The following is a 17,003-nucleotide window of genomic DNA, read 5'->3' as shown; positions in this document are numbered from 1 at the left end:
ATGTGCAGTTTTGGGTTCCCTATGGTAAAATTGTGTCATATGGTCTACGTCCTTATTTCAATTCCCTGTTGGTTGAATATAGTTTGATTGTTTCCTGAAACTGGGTAGAGATTGAGGCAGCTTCAGCTAATCGCATTTGATTGGTTTGCCTTATGAGAACGGACATGCTTTTACCAGTTATAACCACTCTGCTGACCATTAAGCAAGTGCTTGTGGAATGGAAAAAGGGAATCTTGAGATGGGTGAGAAGCATCTATCTGGGAGGCCTCCCTATGAGTAAATCCTGCTATATAAATACATCATTGTACACTACACTTGACGAGCTGTAAAAAAGCAAGCATGAAAATTGCATTTTTTTGATGCAGAAAGTTTTGCTTGGATTTGACTTCTTGAAATTTTAATATAATCTCAGGCAGGAGCAATCTTCTGTGTACCGGCAGGTTCGTTTACTATTGTCCTGCCTCTTAAGTGCTTTAAATGCAAAGGTGTAGAATTGCCTCCCCCACCCCCGATGTCAAAACAAACTCAAAATTGTCCTTTTTTTTACCAATTGGTAATTAGGGGTGGAATCTGATCTATTTCATCCCATACTAATAGAAAGTCGATCTCCGCCTCCATTATACACAACCGAGAATAATGAATCACTTAGATTGTAAAAAGATTTGATCCTTCTGGCATGAGGTACTTCAGTGGTTTGATATGCTACTGGGTTTGTCATTTCTGAGATCGGATCTCCTGCCTATGTTTTGGGTTTGTTCCCGCCACGATTCTGGATTACCACTGTTGAGATAAAGTGGTCTTGTACAGTGCTCATAGTGGCGAAGAATAAAATAGTGAAGCGTTGATGTGTGAAGATTGGCTTCAAGGTCGTGGCTCTACTCTTGGCAAAGAAGAGGGTTACCTAGTATAAGAGGAAAAATTGAGTATGAGCTTATATGGGGTTTGTTTTATGATCTTTGCGTGACTTGTTTGGTTAGTTATTTGATGCCTTTTTCTTCCATTTTTGTTTCCATCCTTTCTCTTTTTTTTCTTTTTTCTTTTTCCCCTTAACACTTTTCTTAGGCACCAGTTGTTTAACCTGTAGGCTTATCCGTGGAAGAGTTACTTATGTATTGATGGTAGTCTTCATGGATCCAGTACTGAGCACTATGTTCCTGTGTTTTGTTGGTTGCTATCAGTTTTATTGTTTTAATAAAACGACATTTATTTTGCATAATTTTTGTTTTATGGCTTTTTATACATAATCAAATTACAAAATTTGACAATATACATTAAACAATTAATCTAACACCATTCGTATTATAAATTAAAATCCTATTAACACAGAGGTTCTTAGCATACTTGATCGGAAAATATTTGACCTTTTTCAATCTGACCAAATGTTTTTGATAGTTTATTCAGTCAAATTAAATATATGGGGTCGGGGTAAGGGAATAGGTAGAGGTGGGGGAAGTGGAGGGGGTGGTAGTGCAGGGGGGGGCATCCTCCACCCCCACTTTTTCGACCAAATAAACATTTAAAAAAAAATCTGCATTTCTTTTCTCTTCTAGCTAATGCTGTTCATATGATGGAGCGGTTGGCTCTGCCCAGTTTGGGGATTACTACTTTAGCCAGGGGTTGGCCCTGGGATTCCAATAGTTGTGAGCATAGGGAGATGATCACTCTCATCACACGGGATGACTATCAAGTCCAGATCTATGTTAAATAGCGCTTCATTTGCAAAGATGTAATCGAATGTGGAAGCACTAGTGGCGCAAACACTGAAGCGTCTCAGAGAATCTTGGGTGCATCAGCCATTCAACATATATAGTCCCTGGATTCCAAAGAGAGGCCTGTATCTGTTGTAGCGTGAATTCAGGAATACCTTTTTGAAAGAACAGCTGGGAAGGGGTACTCGCATTTAAGTCGCCCATAACCAGTATGTGAGGACTAGTACTAGAAGTAAATGATTAACTATATTGGCCAAAATGACATGGCATATCCTTTAGGAGCTTTCCACATCAGCGTACCAGCCAGGATGTAGTCCGTATCAATAGGCAATTTCTTCAATTAAAAGGAATTTTTCGCCCTAATTATTAATCCCTGGCACCTTCGGACGGCCCATTTTGCTTTTGGTTGCTAAATTCTGAATGGTGTACACCATTCCCTTTTAATTGAAGAAATTGCCTATTGATACGGACTACATCCTGGCTGGTACGCTGATGTGGAAAGCTCCTAAAGGATATGCCATGTCATTTTGGCCAATATAGTTCATCATTTACTTCTAGTATTAGTCCTCACATACTGGTTATGGGCGACTTAAAGGCGAGAACACCTTCCCAGCTGTTCTTTTCATATATATTACACAGTGTCACGGTAGTGGCTGTGTAGTTATGGTTAAGTTGCTGTTTCCATAGGAAGAACACTTTTTGGGTGGTTTATAACTTTGCTCCCCTTGGAAGAATCCTCACCAAACTTTGCAAAAAAAGTATATGGGCCGCTCTGAATTTATTTTTGCAAAGTTTGGCCCGGGGGGAGGGGGGGGGGGGGCGGGTGAGCTATAGGGTGGTGGTCCCAAAACGTCTTTTTTTTCCCATAGAGTGAATGGGGGGAAAAGCTTTGCACACGTGGACAGCCCAAACCACTGGACGGATTTCCACCAAATTTGCGGCAGGAGCAGTCGCTTGGTCCCGAAAGCGTGCTTCTGTAAATTTGGTGCCAATCCGTCCAGTACTTTTCTTTAAAACCACCAAAAAGTACATCTAAAAAAATTAGTGATACTTCCCTGTTCGCTCCGCGGACAAGACACCCATTGGCTAATCCGTAGCGTCATGTTTGCGGACATGTGGCGCATTCACTGATTGGATGTTGAACGGCGTGAAGTGCATCAGATTCTTTCGCTGCACCCTCCATCTTTCATTCGTGTTTTGGTGTACGCGGACACCACCGCTAACACATGTAAAACAACACACCATTGCACTTGTTAACCTTATGAAATATTGTTTCGGAAGGTGAGGGTTAATGAGACTGGGATGGGATGTGGCAGCAGGAAGTCAAAAAGTGGTGTTTTCTTATCACCAAAGTCGTATGGTAAATTGAAAGTTGCTGCTCAATATTGTCATGATCACAGCAAAAGTTCCTAAAATTGCTTCCAGAAAGAATTGGTCATTCTTGGATGTTAGGGAGAGCAACTCAGGGCAGTGTTAGGCATAGGTAGTACTTCCTGACACTCAACAGGGCTGCCTTGGTTATGCTGGTAGTGTGCGCAGTGTAGGTCTAGTTGTTCTCTCTCTGCTCCTATTTAAGCCCCTCCCCTCGAGCGTTCCCTGCTTCGCGTTCGGAAAGAATCCAGTTAACGCTTATCGCTGTCCAGCTTTAGGTCCAGTCACTTTTTCAGCGCCACTAGTTAGCCTTCCCTTTCTGTCATTTTTTGTTCCCTCCTCTGCCCGTTATTCATTCTGAGTTTCCAGTAGTCCCTGCAATTTTCCAGTCACAGAACTCTCCACAGTCGGTTCGTGTGATTCTAGTCACGGACTTCATTCCTTTCACTCCTGTTGGCCCGTCACCTTCCAGTCACGGAACCGACCTCCGTAGTTCAAGAGTTTCCAGTCAGGCTATTCCGCAAGTATCATTTACCATTATTCCCTGGAGTATCATTGTGTTTCTATGGTATTGTGGAGTTCCCAGTGTTGCGCTGTAGTCATTAATGAAGCGCATATCGCGTGTAATGTAATGGAGCCGGGTTTACGCTCCATTGGTTACTGAGTGTTTCCTGTAGCTTTGGGTCTTAGTTGATGCGTGTTTGTACGCATTGTGTTCAGTTCATTCCGCTGCAGGCGTTTATTGTTTGTATATTGCCGCGCACACTTTTTACTCAGTTCGAACGCTTGAACGCTCCGTAGGTTGCGAGCGTGTTTCCTGAGATGAATTCGGTTCCTGTTGTGATTCACCATGAATGCGTGCTGCGTAGAATTTTCCCTCACATCAAAGGCATTCCCAACTCAGTAAAATCTTTCCAGTCCTAGTTACCAGTGGGGCTCCATTGGGTTTTGGCCAATTAGTTTCCTTATTTACTTACAGTCAGGCACAGTTGTCTTAGGTTCATACTCATTCTCAGATTGTGTGCATGTCTGTTTGCAGTACCTCCTCCAGCTCATTGAACATTAGTGAAAATTTCCTTCCTTGCCACAATAGTCAGCACCATCTCCCCTCTGCAGAACTAGAGCCCCTGCACAGATGCAGGATGGAGAGCTAACCAAATAAATAATTAAGGTAAAGAGAAAAGCTGAAGTGTAATGTCAGCATTCTGAACTTAGTTGAATTCCATTAGAAGTGCTAGTCAGGAGGCCACCAGGGGGCGCGCAGGCAATGGCTGCCTGAATGTGCTGCTCTCCCCGAAGCCAGGCATCTAGAGTGAATTGAGGCCCCCCCCCCCCGAGATACCCCCGGCGGGCCCAACACGGCGAACGGGATGAGTGAACCCTCGGGGCGCCCCGCGGAGAAAGAGCGGAGCCCGACGACCCCGGGGTTCCCGAGAATGCCCCAGCGGAAGAAGACTCGGCCTGAACACGTGAATGCGTCCGAACGGGCTCCGCACCAGAGGCCCCCTCGCTGTGACGAGAAGCCGGAGGTTCAGCGAGTCCGGCGGCGGCTCGGGAGACAGGGTCCCCACCGCCCAGACCAGAGAAGCGGCGGAACAGCGCCCCGGCCGGGGAGACCGTCCCGGAGCGCTCGCGGCTGGATCCGCTCGATCGGAGCGGACCGGCGCTTGGACGCCTCCGCCCTCACTGGGAGTCCCCTGGGCGGGCTGCCGCGGCCCTCGGGGTCCCGGAGGAGGGGGCGAGGAGAGCGAGCGGCAGCGACGCGGGGAAACCCGGGCCCGCCCCCCCGCTGGCGCGGGTGGGGATATCTCCCTGCACTCCCGGATAATCGCGGGGAGGACCCCCGGAACACATCGACTCCACCCAGTGGGGTCCAGTCTTGGGCGCCCTGCCCCCCCTACGGACAGAAGAACTCAGGGTGTGAGGCCCCCACCCGCTGTTGGTGGGGCATGTGCCCACCCCCCCCACACCAGGAGAGCCCGCGGGCGGAGCACCGGGGCCGAGGTGCCCTCCGCTCCCGCCGGCCCAGGCCACACGCGACACCCTTCTACGGGGCGGCCAGAAGAAACCCCGGATCACTGCGGCAGACATCGAGCGGGGTGTGAGGCCCCCACCCAGGAACAGGTGGGGCGTGTGCCCCCCCACCCCCAGAAAAGACTAACCCCCAGGAAACAGCCAAGATCCATCTGTGTCGCGGAGGGAGATCGAGTACTGACCCGGAGCGGGCGGGGGTCGATACTGCTAGGTGCAGGTAACTAACAGATGAACTGGCGAGAAGCCCTACAGGGATACCGTTTCCAGGAGACCCCCAGAGGCAACATGAGCACGAACCCCAGGGAAACTATGGCCCAACAGGAAGATGCGGCCCCCTCGTCGGCAGCAATGGAAAGAGGCTTCACCTCGATTTTGCAGGAAATCAGGGACATGCGTTCCGATATAGCCCAGAAGTTTGAAAAAATGGACCAGAGGGTGGACAAGGTCGAAGATAGACTATTACAAGTGGAGGCCAACCAATCATCAACAGCAGCCCAGGACATACAACTATGTATGAGGCTGGAGGCCCTGGAGAAGAGAGACGAGGAAAGGGTCCGACAGATGGACGACTTTGAAAACAGAGAGGCGGAACAAACTCAGAATTTTCGGAGTGCCTGAAGCGGAGGGGGAAACGGAGAGGGACGTCATTCGAATAGTGAAGGACATCATCACCCTCCTATTCGCAGAGGAGATGACAACCGAGCCCACATTCGACAGAGTGCATAGGGCAGGGGGCAGAGCAGGGGCCCCCCGGTCAATCTTGGTCCGGTTCCACTATTACTCGGAGAAGACAAAGGTGCTGGAGGAGGCACGAAAGACCAGAGAAATCACCTACAACAATGCTCAGGTCTAAATATACCAGGATCTTTCCTACTACACGCTGGCCAAGCGTAGACTGTGCCGACCCCTCACGCTACTATTCAAAGAAAAGGGCGTGCGTTATAGATGGGGCTACCCCTTCTCCCTGAACTTTGAATACATGGGCCAACGCTCAACCCTGACCACGGAAGAAGACATCCGGAGTGCTATTCAAGAGTACCCAGTGGATCCGCATCCCCGGAGGGGTCCAGTGGGACCAGAGAACCTCAGAACGAACAGCCCCGGCCCGTCCGGAGAGAGGAGAAGGCGCACTGGCGCAAGGAAATTTCGGAAAATGAACACCCCATCTCCAGCAAAAGCGGGAGAACGAAATGACTCTGAGGACTGAGAACGGGGGTGACCCACCGAATCCGGGACGGATATGCGCAGATTCGGAGAGTCTACCACTACTACCGTCCCCATGAACAGCAAGTACAGGGGACACATGGTCGGGTTACAGCCGGGGGGGAATATTGGGGGCTTGAGGGGATGAGCTTTGTGTGAAATGCCTGGCCGAGGTGGGCAGGCTGGTGGTTCGGCCAAAAGCCAGCAATGGCAGAACTAATTGGCTGGACGCCGGGGAGGGGGGGTGGGGGGAGTTGGGCTTGTTCAGACATGGTTGGGACACGGGGGGGCAGTTGGGGTGTTTTAGGCTCACCGGGGGGGGGAGGGGAAGGGAACAAAGGGGACCACAAAGTAGAACCAAGGGAGCACGCGAAGAAAAAAGATACGAGGGTAATGACCGAGAGGGAGGGAATCTGGGACTATGGCTGATAGTCTACCTGCCCTGGGAGTGGGCTCCCTCAATGTAAGGGGCTTAAACACGCCCACAAAGAGATCCCTGGTCTGTAGAGAGTTCAGAAGGGCCAACCTCGACATCCTCTTCTTGCAGGAAACCCACTGGCCACGGGGGAAGGAACCCAAAATCCGGGGAGGAGGTATTGGGGAGGTCTTCAGTGCATCCCACAAAAATAGAGAGGGGTGGCCATCTTGGTAGCGAGGAACGTGGGGCTCGAGAAAGAGGCCGTGCTGAAGGACCCAGAGGGTCGCTACCTGATGGTGCGGGGATCCCTGCAGGGCATCCAGTTCTGGGAGGAGGTGAGGGACAAACTCAAAGGCTTTGTCCATGGGACGGTGGTGGTGGGGGGGGGGGACTTTAACATGGTCCTGGACCCAACCCGGGACAGGAAACGAGCTGGTCCCCAGGCCCCCAGGGCACCCGATGAGATCATGGCACGGGGCTTCCAGAGGGACAACTCGGAGCTGGGCCTGGTGGACACGGTCCCGACCCCTAGAACGGACACCCCCTTATTCACTTACTACTCATCCGTGCACACATCATTTTCCCGGATAGATTATGTCCTGGTGGACGAGACCTTGTACCCGTTTGTCACTGGCCATAGGGTTGACCCAGTCCCATGGTCTGACCACGACCTGGTCCGAGTCACCATAGCAAGAGGGGGCCTTAATAAACACAGGGGAAGATGGAAGTGTAACGATTCCCTCCTGAAGGATGAGGTCCTAGCCCAGGAGGTCCTTGACGCCATTACAGAATTCTTTGAACTTAATGACAACGGTGAGGTGCGAACACCCACCCTGTGGGACGCTTTTAAGGCAACCCTGCGGGGAGTCCTGATCCGATTGGGAGCCCGGAGGAAAAGAGAAAGGGAAGCCCAGGAGCGGCATCTGAGGGGAAAAATCGCCCAACTCCAACCGGGAGGCCCCCCCTACGGAGCCCCTAAACCGGGACCGGGTGGCCGCCCTGGACGACTACAGGCTCCAACTAAAAGACCTCCTCCACAAAACAAAGAGAAACCTCCACCTGGTTAAACAAAAGTATTACGAAAAAGGGGACAGGGCGGACAGGATCCTAGCTTGGAGGCTGAGGGAGGTACAGAGGAGTAGAATGGTGAAGGCAGTGAAGAACGAGGTGGGGGAGCTGGGACATGAGACTTCTCACATTGGAGAGGCCTTCCGCCGATACTACGAAAGGCTATACTCGTCCGAATACAGGGGGGACGGGGGGGAGATTGAGGAATTCCTAAACTCAATACAGGTCCCGTCTTTGTCTAGGGAGATGGCGGAGGGGTTGGAGGGTCCGGTGACCGAGGAGGAGGTGGTACATGCGATCAGTGGCATGAAGGTGGGCACTTCCCCCGGGCGAAGATGGCTACTCAGTCTACTTTTACAAAAGGTTTCGGTCTGCCCTCGCCCCCTACCTGGTCAGGGTGTTCAATGCGGTTCTGGAGGGGGGCCCTCTCCCGGACTCCATGATGGAGGCAATCATTGTAGTGCTCCCCAAGGACGGTAGAGACCCCTCGGAGTGCTCCTCCTACCGCCCGATCTCCCTGCTGAATATTGATGTTAAGATCCTGGCCAAGGTCATCGCGAGCCGGGTGGAGGGGGTCCTACCGAAGCTGGTTCACGGTGACCAGGTGGGGTTTGTTAGGGGGAGACAGGGCTCAGATAATATTCGCAAGACCATAGACTTGTTTCACTACGCTCAGGTGTCGGACCTAGACGCGAGCGTCCTTTCCCTGGACTCAGAAAAGGCATTCGACAGGGTCGAGTGGAGGTTCATGGAACTCGCCCTTCAGAAGATGGGCTTCGGGACACACATCAGGGACTGGGTGGCCGCATTATACAGGGCCCCAAAGGCCAGAGTCCAAGTGAATGGTAGATTGTCGGACCCACTCCCCCTATCACGAGGAACAAGACAGGGATGCCCACTCTCCCCGTTGATCTATGTCCTAACTATGGAACCCCTGGCAATAGCAATCAGATCACACCCAGACATCAGGGGGATCAGGAGAGGCGATGTAGAATTCAAGCTCTCCCTGTTTGCAGACGACATCCTGGCCTATCTGGTGCACCCAAAATCCTCATTCTTCCCCCCCCCCCTCCTGTCCCTGTTGTCCGCATTTGGGTGCTTCTCAGGCCTAAAGATCAACACATCTAAATCAGTCCTCCTCCCCATGAGAACTCGGGACCCAGGCCTAGACTCCCGGGACAGCCTGGGGGGAATAGCGGTGGGGAAGACCTCAATCCGATACCTGGGGATCTTTCTGACCAGGGACCTGTCCAATCTCGCCCCCGCCAACTATGACCCCGTTATGTCACAGGTCACCGCCGATTTAAGGACATGGGGCTCCATGATCCTGTCCTGGTACGGCCGCATGACGGCAGTGAAAATGAATATACTCCCGCGCTTACTATACCTCTTCACCGCTCTCCCTACCCGCGTCCCCAACCAAACATTCAGGGTCCTCCAGAACGTGGTGCGCGAGTTGTATGGCAGAACCGCGAAGGCCATTCTTACCTTACATAGAGAGGAGGGGGAGGGGGGTTCGGGCTGCCTGACTTCCACCTTTACTTCCGCGCCGCCCAATTGCGCGTCCTCCTGGAACACATGAGGGAAGGGATGGGCACATACTGGTCGTACCTGGAGGACATGGATGCGCACCCACTCAAGGTACGCGACCTCCTATGGGCCCCACCCAAATTCATCCCGAACAGGCTCAAATCCCACCCAACACTGGGAGTTCTCTGGGCAATCTGGAGGGAGGGCCCCCAAACGGCACATCTGACATCATGGCTGTCCCCGATGTCATCCCTTTGGGGTCACCCACTTAGACTGGGAAACAGGGGGTTCCGTAATGCACAGTCCTGGTCAGATTCAGGGATGGAATGGGCTGGACAACTGTTTAAAGAGGGAGAATTCCTACCATACGAAGACTTGAGGGTCGCCCTCGGCCCGGAGTCAATCTCCATATTCGAGTACCTCCGCCTGAAGGGTATCCTGTGCGATCAATCATGGGGCCAGAGTCTAAAGAGACAGATGACCCCCCTTTGAGAAACGTCTCGATACTGCAAACCCCAGGAAGGGGGCGGTTTCTGCAATATACAAAATCCTTAACACGGTTGACCTGGGGAGAAGGAGGGGGTTCCGCACTTATTGGAACAACCTGGCCGGGGAAGAAATTTCGGAGGACTCCTGGTCGAGGATATTTAAAATAGCATTCCACGGGAACCTGTTCACAGCGGACATGGAGCACAACTTTAAAATCCTACAGGGGTGGCATAGAGACCCCGTCAAACTGTCAAAAATGTTCACAGGAACATCTCCCGCCTGCCCGAGGGGATGTGACCAGGCAGGCACGATGGGCCACATGTGGTGGCACTGTCCGAAAGCGCAAACATACTGGGAGAGGGTAAGGGGTTGGATCGCTGAAGTCACGGAGGAACTGCTTCCCCATAATCCCCTGACAGTGCTGCTGGGCCTTCCCCCAGAGGACACGGAGGTATACAGATACCCGAGAATGTGGGAAACAGTGCTGAGGGCCGGGAGGGTGGCCTTGGCCCAGAAATGGAAGAGCAGGGAGACGCCCACAAAGGAGGACTGGCTACACAAGGTTAAAAACATGTTCTTGATGGACAAATTAACAGCGATGATGAACAATGACATGAACTCTTTCCAGACTAACTGGTACGGGGTACAGCAGATCTGGGGATGGGAGGTCCACTGATGCTCGGGGAGGGAACGTGGATGGAAAAGGGCGCCCACGGCCCGGGGGACAGCGGATGACATGCAGCCAAACACGCAGTTGAAATTCTTGCTCTTTCCTGAACTCCGGTCACACAAAGTTTGCAACGCGTCTCCCTGTGAAGGGGGTTCTACTGGATCCAAGTTAATGGGGGGGAGGGGGGGTGAGGGGTTCGTCTTTTTGGGAGGATGTGGGGGGAGGGGCTGTTTTTCTTTCCTTTTTTTTTGGGCTGGTGACATGTTTATTCCATGGTAAAGCTTCCAGCCTGTTTGTTGTATTACGAAAATGTTAATGAAATAAAGTTTTTAAAAAAAAAGAAGTGCTAGTCAATATTCTTAGAAATCTCTTGTTTGTTTTTGGAATCCTTTAGTCACATGGTTGAAGGGAGAATTGGAAGCAACACCAATTGAGAAGAACTGTGTCACGTAGTTCCATCGTGAGTGTCCCCGGAGAGTCCAGGTAAGCGTTACAAATATAGTGTCCCCTAAGTACAGGCTTAGTGGACACTAAAATAATATTACAGTCAGACTGCCGTCCTAGAGTTTGAAATCTGCGGCAGCCACCGGCACTGTTTGATGGAAACGGCAGTTCTGCAAATGTATGGGAGTAGCAGTTCCCATGCATGCCTTCAGATATGTTGTTGCAAAGTCAGAATGTATTTTAATTCTGAGTGAAGGTCAGTATGCCATCGCATCCGACTGAACCCATAAGGGTCCATTGTTTTTTGCCCTTGAGCGAAAGACAAAATTCATGAAGAATGCAGGGAGTGAAGGTGTTGAAAAAATACCATTGATAAGGTTATGTTTCAAAACGTTTTTAAGACGCATGTAATATCAGTTGAAGAAGATTCTTTGCTGCAAGTACATTGCTGTCTGGTTTTAATGGAGACGGTAAATGTCGTGTAAGTTTACTTTTGACGACTCTTCACAAAACGAGTTTTAATGTATTATTACCAGAACAATAATTTTGGCAATGTAACTGAGGTACTATATTTCTGTGTAGTTGTCTGTTTTTTTTTTTTTACTTCTGGAGAGTACAGATTCTCGGCATTTGTAGGCTATCATTAGGTTCACCCATGTTCAACGCTATTATTTCTTCACAATGTCATGTATGACCACATCGATTTGTGTATCAGTTTCCACATTCTTTTGTCTTTTTTGACATTGTTTGGTAAAGGTTGGGTATTGATACGTATTTTCTTTTACGTTTTCCGAAACAGCTACATTCTGCCGTACTGTGACTGCCATGGATTCCAGATGCCAAGTGATGGCTTCTTTGGACGCCAGATGCACGTACCCGTGACCGGCTACATAACCGTCACTGTTTTGTGGGACGAGCGGCCTGGCCCCATTTGTCCATACGCTGGAGTGACCATTAGGAGTGACATAACATCTTTTATGGTGGTGTAGGCCAAAGTTTATGCCGACGTCTTGGAAATCGCTGTGCGACCGAGGCGGTTGCTTTATCGACATCGATTACTTTGTTTATGCGAAAAGATCAACGTGTGCCTCACGATTTAACATTTTCGATGATGACCGAAGAAACAAAGTTACTATTTGATTGAAAATGGGAATGATTGATTGAAAACGGGAATAGTCCGATGGTCTCGGACAGTTCATTGTGAAATAAAAGTACTTTACCAATTGTAAAATGTTAATGTTTTCTTTTTTAAAAATGGAACGTGCTACATTGTACGTTGCTGTGTGTCATTTGCTGGTTCTGCGTCACGGCATGTAGGTGCGTATGGGTGCATCTGGCTACGCTGGAGAGGAACGTCATCCCATAAAGTGTCGTCATCCCAAAAAGTGTACAATATCATTAGGGTTGGTTATGTGACGAGACGTGGGAGTGTTTTCATATTACACACGTGTCGTAATGTAGTTAAAAAAGGTAGCAGTATACGTTTATTGACTGAGGGGTAGGCTGCAGCCGTGGGGAGTGGGCAAAATGTCAGGTTCATGGTACAATGTGCCTACTGGCGATGACCAGAAGGGCAAATGGATAGGATTGAAGTGCCCATGTCCACCTAGTACTGCCTTTGTGGTGCAGTTGTTCGACATGAGGATACATTTGAAAGGGAGGAAAAAAGTGCTCGCGGTAATATGTGAACAGCGTTTCGTTTTTGCTTTTTGCAGGCTGCCATGGAAAGCGAAGAGGGGCCCTGTATGGAACAACCGGCTTCCCTTTCTATGGTGGCCATCTTGGAAAGATGTAGAATATCATTAGGGTTGGTTATGTGACGACATGTGGGAGTGTTTTCTTATTTCACAAGTGTCGAAATGTAGTTAAAAAAAAAAAAATAGCGGTACACCTTTTCTGACTTAAGGGGTAGGCTGTGGCCATGGGGCGTGGGCAGAATGTCGGGGTTACAATGTGGCTACTGGCCATGACCAGAAGGCCGAACAGATGGGATTGAAGTGGCCATGTCCACCTGGTACTGGCTTTGTGGTAAAGTTGTTCGACATTACGATACATTTGAAAGGGAAGAAAAAAGTGCTCATGATCAAATGTTAACAGGGTTTCGTTTTTCCTTTTTGCAGGCTGCCATGGAAAGTGAAGAGGGACCCTGTATGGGACACCCGCCTTCCCTTTCTATGGTGGCCATCTTGGAAAAGGATTTTGTTTTTTATTCGGATTAAAACGAAATTATTATTTTTTTTAAGCAGCACGGGTTACTGCTTTGGAAATATAGATTGTTAATGACGTTCATCCCCCATTTTAGGGGTGAAAGGAGGGGGTAATGATCCAGAGATCGCGTTATGCACTCTCACTTCGATTGGGATTATAACTTGGCCTGCTGGCCCTTTATTCACGTCCCTGGAACGGAGGATGAACGCTACAATATTCCCATGAGCATAACATAAACTGCAAATGGAAATGTTGGAAAATCTTATTGCGTCTATGTACTTTACTCAAAAATACAAAGTAGATGGACTCTATGCACTTTTTTTTGGGAGGACAGCTAAGAACGAAAGATGCGGACGGAAATGAACAAAAAGCCACCAAATAGTAATATGGAGGGGTAGGTGGACGGCGGAAAAAGTTGTGTGTGTGTTATTTGTAAGATAGGGGCGTTGTTTCTCATGCTCCTTCATTACAGCAGTGGTGCTGTTTCTTGGGGAGGAGGGATGGCCTTAGCTGATGTCGTTTTCAGATAAATGGTACTTTTGCTAAAAGTATGTACTGTGTACTAGATTGTTAATGGCTGAGTACGAATAGGTGTTGGAGCTGAGCAAGGGAAATGTTGAAGTTGCAAGTTCTTCCGTAAAAAATGTAGTTCCACACTGTCCACAAGGTATAGATCTTATTGTTAAGTGTGTACGGGTTCTCGCACATGTCACTGTGCTGTACGCTAGCACATGGTCATGTGGCATTCTCCGGAAGGTGTGCAATGAAGTCAGATGTTCGTTTACATTATGGTTACGTGCTACTACTACAAACCTATGAAATTCAGCAAAAAAACGTTGTTAAAGGGACGTTATGGTTCCAAGTAAAACCGAAAAACCCTTGAAATTCGCCAGTTATGGTGAGCTAAGCAACCATAACTCGCGCCACCACTGTGCACTGCTAACACGAACACCCAGGATATCAAAGATGACATCACAAATGTCATTGATGACATCACATATGCATTTACCTTTCATGAAAAGTCTGTAGATGGGATTCATATTATAATGTTCACCAAAAAGTGTCAAGGATCATTGGAATAAATATCAAGTGCTAATTAGTGCATTAAGCAATGCATTAATATAGCATTCTATTATTAAGTTCTATCCAGTATGCTAAGCTACTCATGTGGAAACATAGGCATTGTGTGCAGCAGAAATGATGAAGGTGCAATATTCACAATCTTGCCATGTTGAATAGTGAAATTACTGTTTTCTTATTAGTTGTGCGTGCTGTGAAACGTGATAAGTAGGTAATAAAACCCACTTACTACATAATTGCATTATTACAGACAAAACACAGAGACAACACATACAAACATGAGTGTATACAAGGAAATTGAAGTAAGGAAAAAAGCAGCAATAGTAGCAGAAAGTGTTCATAACCTAACTGATTGCCTTTATGCAGAGAAATAATTGCTCTGTTACAAAGCTGCTACTTACCCTATGCATATGTATCACATAATTTCACTGGACCCTAAGGAAATTACTGTAAGAACATATTTGAAGGATAAGTGTACAAATATAGTACCTTTTTAATTCCTGACTGTTACTGAAGAAAACCATGTGGCCTAGATATGTCAGTAAAGGGGGAGCCAGACATGTGATGTCATCAATGACATTTCTGATGTCATCTTTGATGTCCTGGGTATTGGTATTAGCAGTGCACAGTGGTGGCGCGAGTTATTGTTGCTTAGCTCACCAAAACTGGCGAATTTCAAGGGTTTTTCGGTTTTACTTGGAACCATAACGTCCCTTTACGTTTAGTTTTTTTTACTGATATATACCCTCCAAGAGTGATTTCCTCGGTTAGCCAATTTTCTTGGAGAGCAATTATACTGGGAGGATTAGGAGGATTAGTGTAAGTGATTAAGCCATCTACTTTAGGAAGGTGGGAATGGCCTCGAGTGTTCCATGATAGCAGAGTGATACCTGGGTCAGGGTTGTTTCTCCAAGTTGATTGGGAGAAATAAAAAAATGTGTATTGAAAAATCTGTGCGGAAAGTGGACATTAAAAATAATGATCAAGGCGATGTGTAAGTGATATCGTGAAAAATTAGATCTTTTTGATCAGTATTCCACATGGCCTAGCTTTTAGTTTGCCACAGTTAATAGTTAGACTGGCAGCACCAAAAGGCCAGTCTCGCCACCTAATAACACTTATCACGCTTGCATTATCAAAGATGGTCAGTAAAAAAATGTCATGCCTTAGTACCTCACTCCACAAAACGGGACATCAGTTACCGACGGATCCACTGGTGGTGGTTATGGGTGAAGGTGGTGTATGTGGCCTATGCATTGAGGGGGGAATGGATCGTGCATATGGTTAATGCGGCCAGACTAACCCTGGTGCAGTTTTGGAAAACGGAAGAAGGCACCGTTAAGTTGTACTGGCGGGTAAAGATGTGGGAAATTCTGGCGATGGAAAAGATAACGGTGCTCGCTAGTGTAGATTCCAGAAATGCGTTCAAGTGTGGCACCCATTTTAAGAACCAGAGAGGGAGCAGTATTTCTATAGACCAGGTGTAATGAGGAATTTTGCAATATGGTGACACTGGGAATGGAGACGTGGATTTGGAAAGGTCTGGCAAATAAAAGGGAAGAGGGTGGGAGATGGATAGAGGGGGCGGGGAGAGATCTAGCTGGAGACTTCGTAAGGACCCAAACCTCAACTATTTTAGTTGAAGCCGAGTTATGATTTTCGTTCTTGGTTAAAAACCGCTGTGCGTGCATGTTATTTTGATATAAGAAAAGTAACCTTTACATGGTCAAATATGGAAAAATTTGAATGTATGGAGAAATGTGAATAAATGAAGCTTTTATATCAAAATTTCATGCCACAGTTGGAATAGACTTATCATGCTTGCTTTATCATGGTTGCTAGGTAAAAAATGTCATTCCACAATAAGAAATTGCTACGCTGGTTGCAATATAATGCCAGTCTAGCCATGTAATAACACCTATCATCCTTGTTTTATCGTAGATGGCATGTAAATTGTATTCCTCCCAACCCCTGCCAAAATCGGCGCCCCGGACAAGCACAAACCAAGAGATGGCTTAATTTGAGACACCTGTAATGTCTGAAAACCGCTGTAAAAGAATGGAGAGGTCTAGGGTGTTGAATGCCGCTGACCAATCTAATAACATCAGATTCATGGTCCATGATACTAAGAAGAGAGCCTGTTCTGGGTCTCTTTGTGGACGGAATCCAAATTGACGCCCCCAATATATAAGGTCTGTAATTGCATGGAGGCCTCCATATCCGGTATGTTAAGCAAGAATGGGACGTTTGAGATAGGGCAGTAGTTGCTACAATCCTCGGGATCCATGCTGGTCATTTTTGATAATGGGTATCCCAGATTTGTTTTAGATTACAATCACAGAATTATGCATTAATAAATCTTGTGATTTATGAGCAGATTAAATGTAAAAAAAAATATTATAAGTGTCTCATGCGCAACTAATAGGGTGAAGACTAAGAAAGATCGATTTAGTATCTTGTGGGTTAAAATCAAAGTAGTGCTCTAAATTGGGATCAGATTTAGTAAGTGGGAATGTGGGATCTATAATCTTGTCCTGTCTGGTATGACCTTGCCTCGATTGTTTGCATCTTTTCTGTGGGGAAGGTTCTGATTTTTAGCAATTTAATTAGAAAAATGTTCTTGGATCGGATTGCACAACAGCCTGCCCGTATTCATATCGGTGGTGGATTTCTGCTGGTTCTTAAAGTCTGAACAGTTCTCATGTTGAATAAAATCTGCTCTACAAAAAAAAAGATTTTTGCTTCGATAATTGCTGTTTTATGCATAGGACTGTTTGTT

At 47.8% G+C, this 17,003-nt stretch overlaps 1 protein-coding gene across 2 annotated transcripts in view; it reads left to right on the top strand.

The window, feature by feature from the left end:
• The window catches only part of KLHL8 (kelch like family member 8), a 789,397-nt gene that overhangs the window by 15,427 nt on the left and 756,967 nt on the right, over positions 1–17,003 (top strand). Inside the window, exon 2 of one of the 2 annotated variants that reach the window (XM_069630444.1) lies at positions 10,887–10,975. The exons of the other annotated variant lie outside the window; for it this stretch is intronic. The gene's annotated coding sequence lies outside the window, so the exon portion shown is untranslated. The remainder of the gene's footprint in view (positions 1–10,886; positions 10,976–17,003) is intronic. 2 annotated transcript variants of the gene reach the window in all.

Source organism: Ambystoma mexicanum, chromosome 6q (assembly GCF_040938575.1).
Source record: "Ambystoma mexicanum isolate Mex_15411 chromosome 6q, UKY_AmexF1_1, whole genome shotgun sequence".
Classification (NCBI taxonomy): Eukaryota; Metazoa; Chordata; class Amphibia; order Caudata; family Ambystomatidae; genus Ambystoma; species Ambystoma mexicanum.
The sequence above is the reverse complement of the archived record's forward strand: the minus strand, read 5'-3'. Positions and strand labels throughout refer to the sequence as shown.